This window comes from Poecilia latipinna, unplaced genomic scaffold (genome assembly GCF_001443285.1).
Source record: "Poecilia latipinna isolate Pla-1442-1.1 unplaced genomic scaffold, P_latipinna-1.0 Scaffold809, whole genome shotgun sequence".
Lineage (NCBI taxonomy): Eukaryota > Metazoa > Chordata > Actinopteri > Cyprinodontiformes > Poeciliidae > Poecilia > Poecilia latipinna.
In genome coordinates, this window is record NW_015113425.1 from 320,864 (window position 1) to 336,419 (window position 15,556).

Here is a 15,556-nt window from a genome sequence, read left to right on the forward strand (position 1 = left end):
GTATTTCTGTAATTGTTTTAAACTATTATAATGTATTGAATGTTATGTAATGTATTGCTCCGGGACAAGGAATTTTACAGGCATCAGCCACCGACTACAATGTTTAAAATAAAAAAAAAATTCAGCAAACGCCAGGAAAATATACATTGTTGTGCTCACATGACCCAGGTTAGTTTAGTCAGATATTTGAAAAAATAATATTTTGTGTATATTTTATTCAAATTGTGTGCTTTATCCTTAGGACCTGTTTTGTCCCTATTCTCAAGAATCACTGAAAGGTGAGAGCAAGAGCTTAGCCTCCTTTGAATGTTTGCACGTTTGAGGATTCAACGATTCCTCAAACGTGCATGAAAGAATAAAACAAAAAGCTCAAGAAGTCAATTTTATATAACTCCTCATTTAAATTCTCAAAAACTATGATTCTTCAGTTAACTCAGCTCCAATCCTGCAAATTGTAGATGCGTTTTAAGCGGGATAGATTGCATTGACTTTGCCTTTTTTGCTTCCTGAGTTTCTTTAGATTAGGGAATGACATGCTTTTATATTACTTAATTTTTTTGTTTGTGATTTCTTAATTTGACGGGATGGGCACTTATCACAATTGGGTGTGGGTAATGAATGTGAGCTCAGCTAGCCAAACGATATGGGGAATCGTGATTAACTTGCAATTTGATATGGAGGGCTTGTTTAATCATGCCTACTTACACTTCACCTAGAGCCAGGTTGAGTTGGAAAGTTGTTTTTACTTAAGAACAGAGGCTCAGTGGTAGAACAGAACCACCATACAAAGGCTGCAATTATCCCTGGCTTGATTCCATGGGCCATTTGCATTGTTTCATCCCTCTCTCTGCCCAGCTACAGATTAATAAAGACTACTAGCGCTTCAAAAACCTTTAAAAAGTTAAAATGCATTTGACATACACTTAAATATGTCTAAACCTTTTACGTTTACTGCACATTTATCTTTAACTAAGATGTTGCCTTGAAACTGTTAGTGTTTGTTGTTGTTTTTGTAATTGTCATTTTTGAACCAAATCTTAACACCGAGGAGGAATTCCAAGTATTTGCTTATAGTTCCTGGTGGATCATAGACAAATAAAGGTATTTTGAAATGAATGAGGTTGGAGACAGTGAGACAGTCACTTTAAATTTCTTAAGAGGGTTTATGGGGCAGAAATGCTACAACCCCCCAAAAAGTTAATCTTCACTTAGCTGTAGGGTCAAACTGGATGTCCATGAAAACACGGGCAGATCATCCCCCACAGACAAAGACTCTTACTGATGCTGACTGCAGCCTAATTATTGTCATAAGACGGCATCTGTGAGAGAAGTCCTTAAGGAACAAAACAAAGGTCATACATCCTCCACAGTCCAAACAGAGCAGTTTGTTGAATGGAAGAACAAAACATGGCAAGGTGGAAGAAATATCTTAGACAAATCTCCAGTGATCATGACATGACAAGCAGGTTCCATTTCAGGTATTTCCAATGCATCACAGTGGAGAAGACTCTATTGTGAAACTGAAGCTTTCTCCTTCATTGGAATAATGAAACGTCATGTTTTGCAGGAGCACTGGAGCAAGTCTGCTACGGTGAGCATCTATTTTGACTGAGGTTCCTCATAACTCCCATGTGATAAATGACTTCTTCCAAGTGAGTGGCATCCGCTTTTGAATCCTCCTGTTGTCTAAATCCTTCTACAAATATTTGGGAACATATGGCAAGCGAGATTTACAAAATCAGATTTCATTTCCAAACCATAGATGGATTTTAAGGATGATAGTTTTTATCCTGTGTTGAGTTGAGGCAAGACCTGTTTGAATTTGAGTCATTTTTGAATAAATTACATTTTCTTCTCTGTCTTTCTGCTGTCTCTCTTAGTCACATCCAAAACTCAATGTACAACAGGGTTTTAATCTGGTGGAGCTGAATGGGGGGAAAAATACCTGTTTCACAATACCAGTAACGCTTCGGTCAGTATGTATTGGACAGAAAAATATTACCTTATTTCTTGCAATATTTTCTTATACCTGATTTTATAATTTTTTTTACTTATATAAATAATTGTCTTTTTTTGTCCTTAAAGTACTTAAATTTCCACTTGACTTTATATTGTGGTGCATCTGGTAGTTGGAGTTTTAGCTCTGCAACTTCCAACTGGACAAAAACAGTTGTGAAGACCCACCACTCCTGAGTGTAGCGTTAAGGATTAAGAATGTGTCTCACCTGAGTCACTTTTCTTAAGCAAACAACATTAGTGATCGTAAAACTTTTTCAAACTTGGGTTAAAACTGCACCGTGAATGTAATTCAGAAAGTCCTACAGTAGATGGCAGTCTACTTATTTAGTAAAAGATGATGCCTGGTTGAATCTGCAGGTTTATCATGTGTATCTTTAGAGCTCTGACAAACAATAAAGATGCTGTAATTAAATAAAAAAGAAAGCTGCATTACCTTTTTAAACTGAAGCAATTCTACTTGTGCTTAAAGCAAAGTAAAGATAAAAAAGTCTTAGGATGCCAGGAGATACTCAACATCAGAGGCTTAGTAACCACAGAGACTGGTTGCATGGATCTAGACCACCTGAAATGTAATATCCTTTTAATGAGTCTCTTGACCAGCTTTCTCAAGGGACCGGCTGAGCATGTAGAGCTATACTGCTGACCTTCAAGTCAAGAGATTGAAACAGGATCCAAGAAAGCAATCTACTTGAAAGTGAAGCCATAATAACCAAGTCTATACAATCCAGTTTATTTTCACATAGCCTCAGTTCACTGAAACATCATTTCAAGAAACGTTGCGTAAGAATAATCCAATTGAAGTTCAGTTACCTGCAGTCAATCTCCATTATTGTCATTCAAGAGAAACCCCTATTCTCTATTTTTTCTTGGAAATTAATAACCAAAAAGCTTCTAAAAAATTAGTCAAAATGTCTGCATGAAAAATAATTAATGTATACAGCATGAATAACATGAATAACTGAGTAGCAAAGGCATAGGAGACACAATAATAGTTTCCATAAAAACATTTTTTATTTACCCCAAAAGATCAAAGTATAAAAAAAAAAACACTCAAAAAAGTTAACTGTCTGCTGTTACAATTTCTCTGGGATAAGAAATGGAGTTTAATTTGCTCTTGTGATAAAGAAGTCATGGCAGTCTAGTTCACATGAAAAGTCCTGGTCCTATTTAAAACATTTGCACATCTGATACATGCATGTGATTGTGTAGGTCACTGAGTAGACTATTTTAGAGATTGCGAGGTCCTTAACTTAAGACTACCCCATTCTACACTTAGGAAATCAATCTTGTTTAAAATGAGTTTGCATTTAGACATCACTTTTACACCTGATATATTTCAATTTCAGCCTAAATGACAAAGGACAGAAGAGTCCAAAGTAAACCGAAGCTTTCACCCAATGAAATATGGATGAATGTGGACCATAGACATTATTCAAAATATGAATCAATATAAATCTGTGCATTAGGTTCAAATAAATAATGTTTTATGACTGACTATGAATAGTCAAAACTATTTAAAACAGCTCTTTGTTCCAGCGCTGGCTTATTCATGGCCAAGGGTGACAAAGCCCTTGGCCATGCCTGCAGTCAGTTGCCGCAAATTTAGTTTTTTATTGCTTTGTTGCTTGGGTAGTCAATGGGGAGTGAGCACCTGCCTTTAATGTTCTATTTTAAGAAAACAATGCCTCACATGTTTGGTGTATCACAGAAGTAGGAAAATATGTGATACAACTACTGACATGACTTGGGATAAACACTGAACAGTGTCATTACAAATGTAATTCATTAACTCATGGCAGTTTTGTAATGACATTACCACCACTTTACCTCCTAAAGCATCTTGTGCTGCATTAATCATCAGCGATCCTCAACAAACAAGTCCAGTACGTCTAAAAGGATAGAGAGCCTGAACGCATCGTACTTAAAGTGTCCACTAATATTTATTACAGCGTAAGTAGGTCTCTGATGTTGATATTTTATTTGACCATGAGCAGTGACACCATTTTCATTTCCCACACCATGGCTCCCCCTGATATGATACTGATGGTGATTTGAGCTGAAGCACTGACTTGGTTCATATCTTCTGTTGTCCAGAAGATATCAGCCAGACATGGTGGCGGCATTGATTGTCTTCACCAACACCCAGATCTGCAGCCTTGACCGCAGCTGCTGTCTGATGAAGTCACCGTGGTGTGGGTGCTGGGTGAGGTCACTGGTGTGGGAGATGAATGGATGGAGGGCAGAATGGAAGTGATGATGAGGAAGTGACGTATGAAGGGGGGAAAAAAGAAGTGATGGACAGATGAGCGGGTGTTGGAGATGGAGAGCGAGCCAGATAATAGGACAGGCTCATGGCGTCCCTCTGTGGTATTCTGACATGTGGGATGATGCAAAGAGACAAAGTATTGTTAAAAAGCCAGAGGCAAGGGGTGGGGGGAAGATTCATGCTCAAAGCTTGGTGCATGTAGGAGGTATGGAGACAAAGGAGGAAAGAGTGAAAGTGATGTTTTCTGAGGCTGCTGGACAAAGAGTCCTTTGGTGTCGGTGTTTTCTGGTGCTTTCCCTCTTTAATCGCCTATAGACAAAAAAACAAGTTTAGCACAGATGGACAGGAAAGACTCAGCAAAAATAGCCCTTGAGGCTGAGTTACGTCCCTTTAGATTTGACTTTCCTTAAAAAGACATACAAAGGTCTTATCTCACCATGCGACTGCTGACCAGCATTTTGCATTTTTCCGCTGGTGTTTTGTCGATTTTATCTTTGCTGGTCAAGTCTTTAAAGTTGAAAGGCCTCCTTAGCATCACCCTAATCTCTAGACACCTCTCCAGATTCAAGACAGGAATCCGGATGGGCTATTTCAAAAGGCTATTTCTCCCCGTAAGAGGAACCTTGTTGGTGAAAACCAATTGTGAATAACTTTAAGATTAGGTTTATGCTGAAGCCATGGATCTTAGCTGGGTCCCAACTGTTTGTTGCAATGGATGTGGGATTTTAACAACCAGATTGTTGCTCTGGAGAAGCACAAGAAGTCAGTGACAACTGAGACATCTTTCTTGCTCAAGTGGAAACCCTGCCTGCATTGTTGCACTGCAGCCATCATCAAAACATCAGTAGTCGAAATACACTCTTGAAATATTTCATGGTGGACCGGCAGCTGCTGTGGATCAGCTCCCTTGAAGTAAAGCAACGGGTTGGGCGCCGGAGCTAATGCCAGCAGGCTTTCAGCTCAGCACGACAGGAAACAGTTGATGGAAGCAACAAGCCTGGTTTTGTCTAAAGTCAGAAATATCTGATTACCAACACTAAACATGTCATATTACATGCCACAGTACGTCTTGCTCCTTTAATCCGTTAAAGGTAACATCGATAGTTTAGACCTTGGATGGAAATATGAGACTATTCTATTCACGCGCTTTTAAAATGGGTCTTAGTCTGATGAATGAAGAATTGCTTAGGATGTTTTGAATTCTGGCTTTACATTACCACATGCTGTCTTTCCATAGAAAAGGAGTTCAACCCTGGAAAGTTGACTTAAAACGTATGCGTGGCACTGCTAAAAGCCAAGAAGACATTAGATCAGAATGACATTTACGTCATTTAACTTTTGGCACTTCAAGAGTTTATCTGAAATTTAATTTCCGGTTGGCTAATGCGAAAGTCGAATTTACAAGACGAGCAGATCTAATTCCCAACAACAAAGTTTCAACATCTGCATCTCCTTAAACTAATGCTGACTTCCCCTCCTTTTGTCCTAACCCTCAAGCCCTTGACCTTGAGTTAGAAATCCTGGTTGTGCGCCGAGACTGTACGCCTTTCTCAAAAAGCCTCTGTAACCATAGAGCAGTTCTTTTTGAGAGTTTGACTTCACACGATTAAGTAAAAGGAGGACTTTAGTCTCTTATGCCTATTTTTCCATTCATGCTCTTCCCACCAATAAGCTCTCTTCCTGCCTTTAATCTCATTGTCTTTGTCCTCTGGCGTCCACCATGAGCAGCCATTTGTAAGTCTGTGTACAGTGTTCATTCAAAAACCTATTAAAGCTGGCCTTCACTGAAAGGAATCTCCTTTTTGATTCATTATTTAGCTGTTGAGGGTTGTTTGAAGAGAACGGGTCGCAGTTTGTAAAGGAGTGATTTAGTATTACGCCACTGCCACTTTTGTTCTCTTTCATCTTTTATCTCATTATTTTCTCTCTTCTTTTTTTTTTTTTTTTTTTACTAAATGTTTCCTTCCAATAACAAGAGCAGGTTTGTTATTGCTTGTTTGTGGATATGGTCGCATTGTGTTTCTTAAAAGGTGGAGCTGGTTTGGGCCCTTTAAATGGTGTAAAAAGATTTAAGATGGTGACAATTTACAAATCCTTCCCTTTTTCACCGCTGTCTCTTTTCTACTCTTGCAAAAACAAATCCGATACTTTAAAAGTCACTGCTTCTACCGCATAACAACCATACCTGTTTTTCCCAATCAATCAGTAAATATTTGCTCATTTTATTCTGGTTGTCTGGCCTTTTACATCACCCTGCATCTTCCATGTGTGCTGTTTCCTAAATGTGCCAACACAATTGATTTTTTTTTCAAAATCCTGTGTCCTGCTTTCATCAGGATCTTTACTGATTATCTGATCTGACTTCATATCTGACGTTAGCTGCCAAAAATGTCTCATTTCTAGGTCTTACGTCTTGCAAATGATTATCTTCTGCTTTAAATGATTTTCCCCTGTTCCACTGGAAACCAAATTCTTAACTTTGCCTTAGAAGCAGATGGGAGAAGGAATGATATTTTTTTTCTCTTCACAGATGCTTTGAAGGAGCTACTGCTGTCACTAACTATATGTTAGTTTACTGGTATCTGTTTATGTCCCCTAGATAAACCACTAAAACAGCTAAATCACCTTCCTCCATACTTTTGGGGGAGGCTCCCATTTTTTTCTGGCCACTGTGGCTACTTTTGCAAGGCACTGTGGATATATAACATCTACCTGGGGCTTAAATGGTGAATTATGAGCACAATTCTACCCCCAAAAAGAACTTGAGGGTGTACATGTCACATGCGATTAACATGTTCAGTGTAAACTTTCTTTAGTGTTCCAGCTCAGTAGTTTCTAAAGTTTGCCTCTTGCTCCTGGGAGGTGTAAGGGAGGAGGACTGGCGACTGTGCAGAGTGTACCCTACCTCTTGTCCAATGACTGTTGGACATGGGCACCAGCCCTTCTGCAAGGAAAAGCAGGTTTAGACGATGGATGGATGGATGAAAGGCAAGGCATCCTCACCAGTTCATTACAACTCCAACACAGAGAGAAACAACAATATACTGACAAACTCACACCTAAGAGTAAATAAGTTGCCAAATAGCCTACAGTAGTTTTGGAGCAAGGGAGGAAACCAAAGAAAGTCCATGCTCTAGAAGAACATGCAAACTTCAGAGACAATCCAGTAAAAATTGTTTTTCATCCCTAAATTTCAAATATAAATTGACATTGTTTTTGTTTTCCCATCTCTTAACATGTAAATAAAGATCACCCTTATGCAGACATGATGCATAAAAGAATGCTGTCTCCTGCACCATGCAGGATCCTGGGAATACCCCCCCTCTGCTCCACTTAAACAGTAGGAGCTGTCTGAACTCCATCACAAACAATCCTCATTCATCTGCCCTCATCCAAATATTTGGCTTGCCTCCATCTTCCTTTTGTCGCATTTTACTATCTCTCGATCCCCATGCTGTGTCCTAAGCTACTTCTTGTATCAGTGCCATGCAGGATAATAGCGGGCTGAGGGGAGGAGATTTCAGCTCCTACCTCGAAAACAACTTGCAACCAAAGAACGGAAGACGCAGCAAAACCCCTTGTTCTGTTAAAACAATAAAATATTCGGCCGTTCTGATGCAAGATCCTGATCAGGAGAGATTATAATTCTGTTACTCCTGATCTAGAATCTAAGCCATTAATACTGCTACAATCCATTACATCTCCTTTACATACATGGTGGGGCGCTGAACCTATGCACAAAATCTTCTTGGACTTTAACCAAAAGGGCTACAGATACTTGATTTATCAATGTATTCCAATGCCCCTTAGGTGAATGTCTGAAATGTGCATTCATGTTTTAAAATGCTTCTGTTCTCTTTAGATCTTAGTTTTATGTAAATTATTCTGCTGGCTTGTTGTGGAGCAAATTTAGAGGACACCTTTTGGTGCTTGCATTTAATAATGTATGACAATCAATCTGTAAGATATACTTATTCTTTACAACCTAAGACACTATTATTGTTTTCTACATAATAATAAAACCCTAATGAAGAAGGATTTTTAAATTGAATATTTAAATATTTTTGTTTTTATTGTGCAGGTTATTTATTTATTTATTTTTTTTTTTTTGTCCACGTCAGCATTTTGTGTTTGTGTCAGCGTGTGCGCCTATCTGTCTATATATGCAGAGTGTGTGTTTTTGCATGAATAATCTATGCAGTGGGGCATTTAGTAATGCGTGTTATGCATAATTCATCGATACGAAATGGGACGGACCTTCATTAGTCAAGTTTAAAGCTGCTGTGAACGCCACCTGTTATTACGCTGCTCAGTGAGTCGCACACGGGAATCATTTGAGTGTTGCACTGTGACTATACGCTGTTTAGAGTTTCCCAGTGCTCTGCTATGCCATCAGAAATTATGTTTTCTGCAGTATGCTAAATTGGAAAGCAGTATTAAGTAAAATAATTTTATTTAATAATTTATTTATTTTATATTTTTGTTTTTAGAAACGTTTTACGTCTTTGGTTTTTGGCACTGGCACCAGTCAACTATAGTACTTATGTACAGCAAGCATTTCCTAAAATGTGCCAGACAGGCCTTTGTTTGATCCTAAGAATATACCTGTTTTAACGCATTTCTCCACAGTAGGTAATGTTTTGAAGTGATACTCAATGTGTTTGCCTCTACCAGACAAAGTACTTTCAATGTGAACCATCAGATTTTCATCTTTCAAACTAGACGCTTCTAATGCCTGGACCACACAGATTTCAATGGCAAACCTCTGACCAAGCAGAAAAAAAAGTGATGGAAAACAAAAAGAATCTCAAGCACGTTTATTCTCAATTTTGTTGATTTATTGGCAAATTGACAAACTACTTTGATGTAGAGGAAGAAGGAAACTTATACCAGCCTCCTCCGCAGAGAGCTGCCTTTGGGTCATGACTCTCACCATCATCATAAATGATACTTGGAATATAGATGAATTTAGTTAAGAGGAAGTTCCACCATTACTGGTGGTTCAGAAACATGACTTTACAGTTAAAAAGAGCAGACTCTCATCCGTGTCGCGTCACACTCGGCTCTGTCACTCTAATGTATTGTATGATGGTCATGGCTTGACCATACAAACAAAAACAAATCTTGTAACTTGAAAACAATATCTCGTATTTTAGTGAAAAACGAGATTGGTAACACTTCCACAGAAGTTCAACAAATCTTACAAATTTACTTCTGTGTATGTTTTGCTTTTTTTTTTTTACTATGACTTTCTGACTCATTCAGCACATAGCACTTGGTCATCTTTTCTTTATTTTCAACATGGAAACATGCAGATCTGCCTCTTTTCTTATTAAATGTCCACTACTTGGTCTGCCAAGGTGTCTTTCTGCTACTGATTAATGAAGTTGGCTACAGTTTATTCATCAGTGTTGGCTTCTGCTAACTACAGAGTGCAGAGAAAGGGGTGGGGGGAGCAGTGTGTTAAGAATATATGTTTCCCTCTTAAGCACTTTCATATGTGCATGTGGATTAATTTTGGCTGGCAAGAGTTTCAGGAAGACGTGTGTGGGTAGGCTGGTTTTGGCTGCAATATCTTAGCCAGTCCAGGGTGCGTTTCAGGGGCTCAAGGTATATAAGGACTAACTTAATGCATCATTCATAAATGAAGGATTAGCCCTAGCTTCTCATACTCGAAGATAAACAGGCAGTAATCGAATACCCTGAAATTAAATTCACCACCAGTCTTTCACATGCCATTATAAGTCCACTGAATGTGAGCTTTGTTTCTTCTCTGGGTCTATTTAACCTTCAATATAAATTGCACTTCCAAGGACCAGTTTTGCACCGTGTGTGCGTGCGTGTGTGTGTGTGTGTGTACGTGTGTGTGTGTGTGTGTGTGTCTTTATGTATGTTGCCTGTTCGTTTCTGGTATATTGAATTGCTTTTTGCTAATAGACTAATTGGCCTTACAAAGTCCAAAACCCAGCATTACTGTGGCAGACCCCCATTTTTATGGTAAGTGGTAAGGGTTAGGAATGTATGAATAATCGTTAAGGTTTGTTGTAAGTATTAGGTTAGCCACAGATTGAGTTATAAATATTAATGTAAGTCAACACAAAGTCCTAATATGGCTAGAAATCTAAACTGGTGCGTGTGCAATTATCCTTCATGCATGTTAAGATTCAGCAGGCTCCCAGTGTGCAGCGGCGTCCAATGTAATGCACTGCTTTAGTTAGAAAGAGCTGCGTGTATGTGCATGTTGTCTAAATGTCCCACCTCATGTTTATTCATCAACTGCTCAAACTTCTCTGCAGTACTAAGTTAACTCTGTGCACTTTGATCTGCAGATCACTCAAACTGCTGAGCCAGGGAAAAAAATGAAGAAACTCCCACAAACACGCTGCAGAATGCAGACTCTGAACTTGCACCAGTTCTTGACGCACATTAACATTCATACCCACATACAGATTCCCCCATTCACTATTCCAAGTTGGTCAGAGTAGTTTTCAGATTAAAAATGCTAAACCGACCAGAGATTGGGATTCAAATTTCCTTTATGTCACTTTACTTTAGATTTCAAGTGTTGCATTGTGTCACAATTCAAGGACGTTTGAGTTTGAACTTTCTTTCGATTGCATTTGCGTCATTTCTTTGTATCTTGTCATATTCTTCTCAGTTCTCTGCATTACTATTATTGTAACTAGTCATAAATTGGTGTCCTAAAGCCGGTTCATTATAGTTGTTATTATTATAATAGGACACTTGGGTGGATCGAACTTCTCAAAAACTGTGGAGTCGATGATCTGTTTGCATCTTTAAATCCAAGAAGATTCACCATCTCCATATTAACGATGGAGTGAAATTTAAACCCACACCTTCAACATAACCCACACCTCCAGCAAGCAATAGTTTCTAAATAGCCAAGGGTCTGGACCCTCTGTCTGCAGCGATGCGTAGACATAAATGTACAACTTTTGGATTGTGTCTGTAATAACAGGTCATTGCAAGAATATTGTTTTTAATATTGGCGAGTTATCTTGCATAAAGAAATACACAGGTGAGTCCTCAGCTCTAATTAGTCATGCAGAAACTTAGGAGTCGCTCTGAATATAAATGATTTCTCGTTGCCAAACCCCCTTCAGGTGTGTTCATAATAGTGCACAAGTTGTACTTTCCTTTGGCACCAGTAACATTTATTCTTATCCAAGTGGTATCTTGTATTTTACATGTGGAAATATTACTATGTTTTTGGTATTTTGTCCTTGCACAACATATTAGTATTTTACAGACGGCCGCCACTGATAACTATCTATATGAGTGTATTGGCTGAGGGTTTCAATGGAGATGAACAGAGCCTGAGGCTGAGACTCGCTTTTCTTTGTATGTAGCGTTTATGGACTCGCGCCAGCTGGCAGAAGAAACTATAAAATCAGCAGTTTGATCTGAGATTCATCTTGGGATTCATTGAGGCCATCTATAATGCTTACCAGTGATGCAACATTATTTCATCTTACAGATAATAAAAAATGGATATATATTAGTTGCTCTTGCTATTTTTAAGTTTACTAAGTGTCATCTCACAGAAAATCTATGATGATATGAACATAATGAAGTGTAAAGAGGAGCAGCTTCAACAGTGCAGTGAAAGAGGATTTGCACTTCACATATTTCTTTTGTTTTTGCTTCTCTTTCATACTTGGATGGTTTAGCTCTTCAAATAAATGTTAATACTAGACGAATATTACCCAAATAATACAAAAATCTGTTTTCAAATGATTTGGTTTATTACATGGGGAAAAAAATACCCATACCAAAAGCTGGTTGTGCCACCCTTTTTGGCAACAATTTGACCGTTTTGGTATCTGGCAAAAGTATTTTACATACAGGTGAAGAAATTCTGACGCACTTTTATTTGCAGAAGGTTTGAGGGACGAATAAAACCGTGTTTAAGAGCATGTGGCAGTATCTCATCTCAGACTTTAACTGGGCCAATAAAAATACTTATTTTTTTTCCTGTTATAGAGTAGGATTGTTTCATCAATTGCCAAAAGTCACTAAAGAAACAAAGATTGCCACCGCCATGTTTGACTGTCGCTATAATGTTTATCCAAGCACATAAAATATTGTAACTTTTATATTTTCGCAATACAAAGAACTTCAACACAATCTACAACAGGAAAACATCTTTGTTTCTTGAGTTTAAAAACATCTTGAGAATTGTAAAGTTACAAAAAAAAAAAAAAAGCAAGTCTGTTAAATTGTGGGGCATTCAAGGATGATGATGTTTTGCAGGGATCACTTTGTTCTGTTGCTGGTGCATTAATTTGAAGTGCTGGCTCATTTTTCTGAAAGGGCTTCAGGCCCAGAGCAAAATCTGTCCTTTGCAGAAGGAGTTCCTGTTACTTTTGTGTGTGTGTATATACATCTTTGTCAGAGTTTTTTCTACAAGATAAACTAAGATAAACACAAAGGCAGATAATAGCCCCCAAGGCCACCTCCTTTGAAGCTTTTTGGAAATAACTCGCTGGTTTTATGTTAAATAACAGGAGTTTCAGTCAGATGCTCTGGCTATGTGACCACAGCATGTGTTTGTTTCATTTAGCTGACAGAAAGTGTTTGCAGGTTCTTGTAGAAATAGCTAGAAATGTAAGACATTTTCAGTCCAAGTATTTCCAAGCGTTGTTCTTGTGCAGCCTTCGGTTAACATTTGTCTTGGCTGAAGATCCGTCCAGGCAGCATGACATCCAAAGTACAGGAAAAGTTGATGTCAGAATTCCATGAATCACATTGAAACAGGTTTGAATCAAATTTCAGTGAGGTAAAGCCTGTTTTTTGAGACATTTATCTATGTACGTCGTAGCCATGTAACAGGCAGACACCACCTCTGACAACAGACTGTTCTCCTGGGCCCAAAGAGGGAACCACAGCCTGGTATTTAAGCTACATAAAACCTTTTCTACTTTTTTCTCCATAACCCCGGTCCCATCCCAAACACAAAATGTTTTGGCTTCTTCCACCACGTCTTCTGACTTTGAGTTTGTTCAGCCAAATTAAAGTTTAAAATGCTACAAGCAGAAGGAGGGAAATATGGATTGTCAGTGAAATGCAGATACTGCTTTAAAAGCTGAACTACTAAAAGAAGGCAGATGTTTAACTATGATCTGGTGCCAACGGCATTAACAATGTGGCTCAAGCATAAAGCCTAAAATATGAACAATTTGTACCGCAGCATGTATGGAGTTCATAAATTGATATTGTATCAAAATGTGGCCAAATGACAGGAATATAATTTAGAACCTGCTCTAAGGAAGAAGATTTAAATTGCAAAGTATCCAAAGAGAAGAGCAAGGAAAAAGATTTTTGATAGTGAATATTAATTAATTTTCTACAAGGTACAGAATGTGGTCGGTGGGGACACATCTAAGATTAATTTGTACCAGGCTTAGGCAAAGCTGTCAGCAGTCTTCAAATTAAGTTTTAGGACTTCCCCCCAAAAAACAAGCAAAAATACCCGTGACACGGTTTCTGTTCCAACGCTACAATCCAACCATAAATCGTCTTTCCAGTGTCCTGTTGTCATTTCATAAAACTGATTTATTTTGTAAAGCTCTGTTCATACTCTAAAAAAAAAAAAAAGGCACATAAGCGTCTGAGTGCAGTGGGAAAATCCAGTGTCAAATGGTTTAACAGAAGTCGTGGGCATTTTGGGGTTTCCAGCCCTAATTGGCATTGATGTGCGCACAGGGGTGCAGAGCTCAGGGCTGAAGGCTGGGACTTCACTCTTTCTTCTCCGAAGCAGAGCATTTATTTAGCATGACTCACCTGGAGGCTCTAAATTTGACAGCAACTACATTTTAGCAACTAGAAACTCAGGCTGAACATCACACCTTTTCCTCTTGCTTACTTTGTGATTTACAGGTTTTATACATACAAGTAAAAAAAAAAAAAAAAAAAAAAACGGAGCACAAATTATCTTGATATTTGGATTTATTTAAAAATATTGGTCTGGAGGTGCATGATGCAGTTTAATTGTAAAGTTGTACTACATCTTCAGACATAATTCATTACGCAGCATTTTGCAGCTGCCACAGCAGGAACATTACAGCTATTAGCGATATAAAACGATTTAATCTGAAGTACATGAAAAAACAAGTTTCACCAGCCAGCTGAGGAAAGATTCTTGAAATCTCATTAAAGAGTGAATTTAAGTTATTAACTTTACATGACATTATTTGATTTACTCTGATACCTTCTAGGATGTGCTATGACCTACACTGACATTTGAGGTGGACACTGACAAATTCAACCTATGCCCGTCTTGCACAAGCGCCTCAATAACACCGACCCCTCCCAGCAGATCTCCTTTTCCCAGCTGGACTTTGAGAAGAGCACCGCCCTCTCCTGTCTCGTATCGTCTCATCTTTCTCCTCCGATTACTCTCTCCATCCGTCATCCTTCCTTTCCTCCGTCAGCTCAACAAACTGTGAAGAGATTTACAGCTTTCAAGCAGGAACATGGTTTACTGCACCTCTGTATCCAGGCCAAACCATGTCAGAACCTGCCAATCCAAATAGTTTTCTTTTCCTCAACCGGAGCATAAACAGCGGCTAAAAACAAATGGTTAAAAAAAAATCCACAAAAAAAAAATAAAAAAAATAAAAAATACAAGAAGCAGTTGATTTGGTTAATTGGTCTCGTGTGTTTTTAAATAAATTTGTACATTAAAGAATAAAGGTGAATCGGCAAAGGTTTTAAGATGCCTGCTGCCAGATTAAATGTGCGCATAAGCCAATGCAATTTCAAACCTACATAGGAAGTCAGTGGAAAGACTCCAAGGGAAGCAAAATCTTTGCCAACGCTGCTGTGACTCAACCAAAGATGTTTCAAAGTTTTTAAAAATACGTCAAATTAGGCAATAGTTTGGATGAGTTTGGAGACCTAATGACTCAAATTAATTATACCCCATCAGGAAGAAGGAGTGGGGCAAGTGAAGATATTAACTTTATTCTTAGGGTGTATTTTATTAAGTTTTGAACTACAGATGATCAACCGGAGTCAAGACTCCTGAAGAAGAAAACAAAAACAAAAAAAACAACCAAATAAACTAGTGCCAATAGGAAGCTATGCAGATGTTAACTTTACGTCTCCAGATGGCCTGTTGTGGCATTCTAGCATCGTTTTCATTTCTTTTGTGCTGTCAACAAAATGGGGTCCCTTTCTTTCTAACTTCAAAAAATGTCTCATTCAGGTAGCAGGGTATCAAGCTATGTGGAATACCTTATAACTTGC

At 38.3% G+C, this 15,556-nt stretch overlaps 1 long non-coding RNA gene across 1 annotated transcript in view; it reads left to right on the forward strand.

Annotated features, from left to right (window-relative positions):
* LOC106956344 (uncharacterized) overlaps positions 1 to 14,813 on the forward strand; it is a 19,499-nt gene extending 4,686 nt beyond the window's left edge. The window contains exons 2-3 of the long non-coding RNA XR_001426755.1: positions 1,568 to 1,652; positions 14,524 to 14,813. This is a non-coding gene — a long non-coding RNA (uncharacterized LOC106956344). The remainder of the gene's footprint in view (positions 1 to 1,567; positions 1,653 to 14,523) is intronic.
* Positions 14,814 to 15,556: the final 743 nt, after the last annotated feature.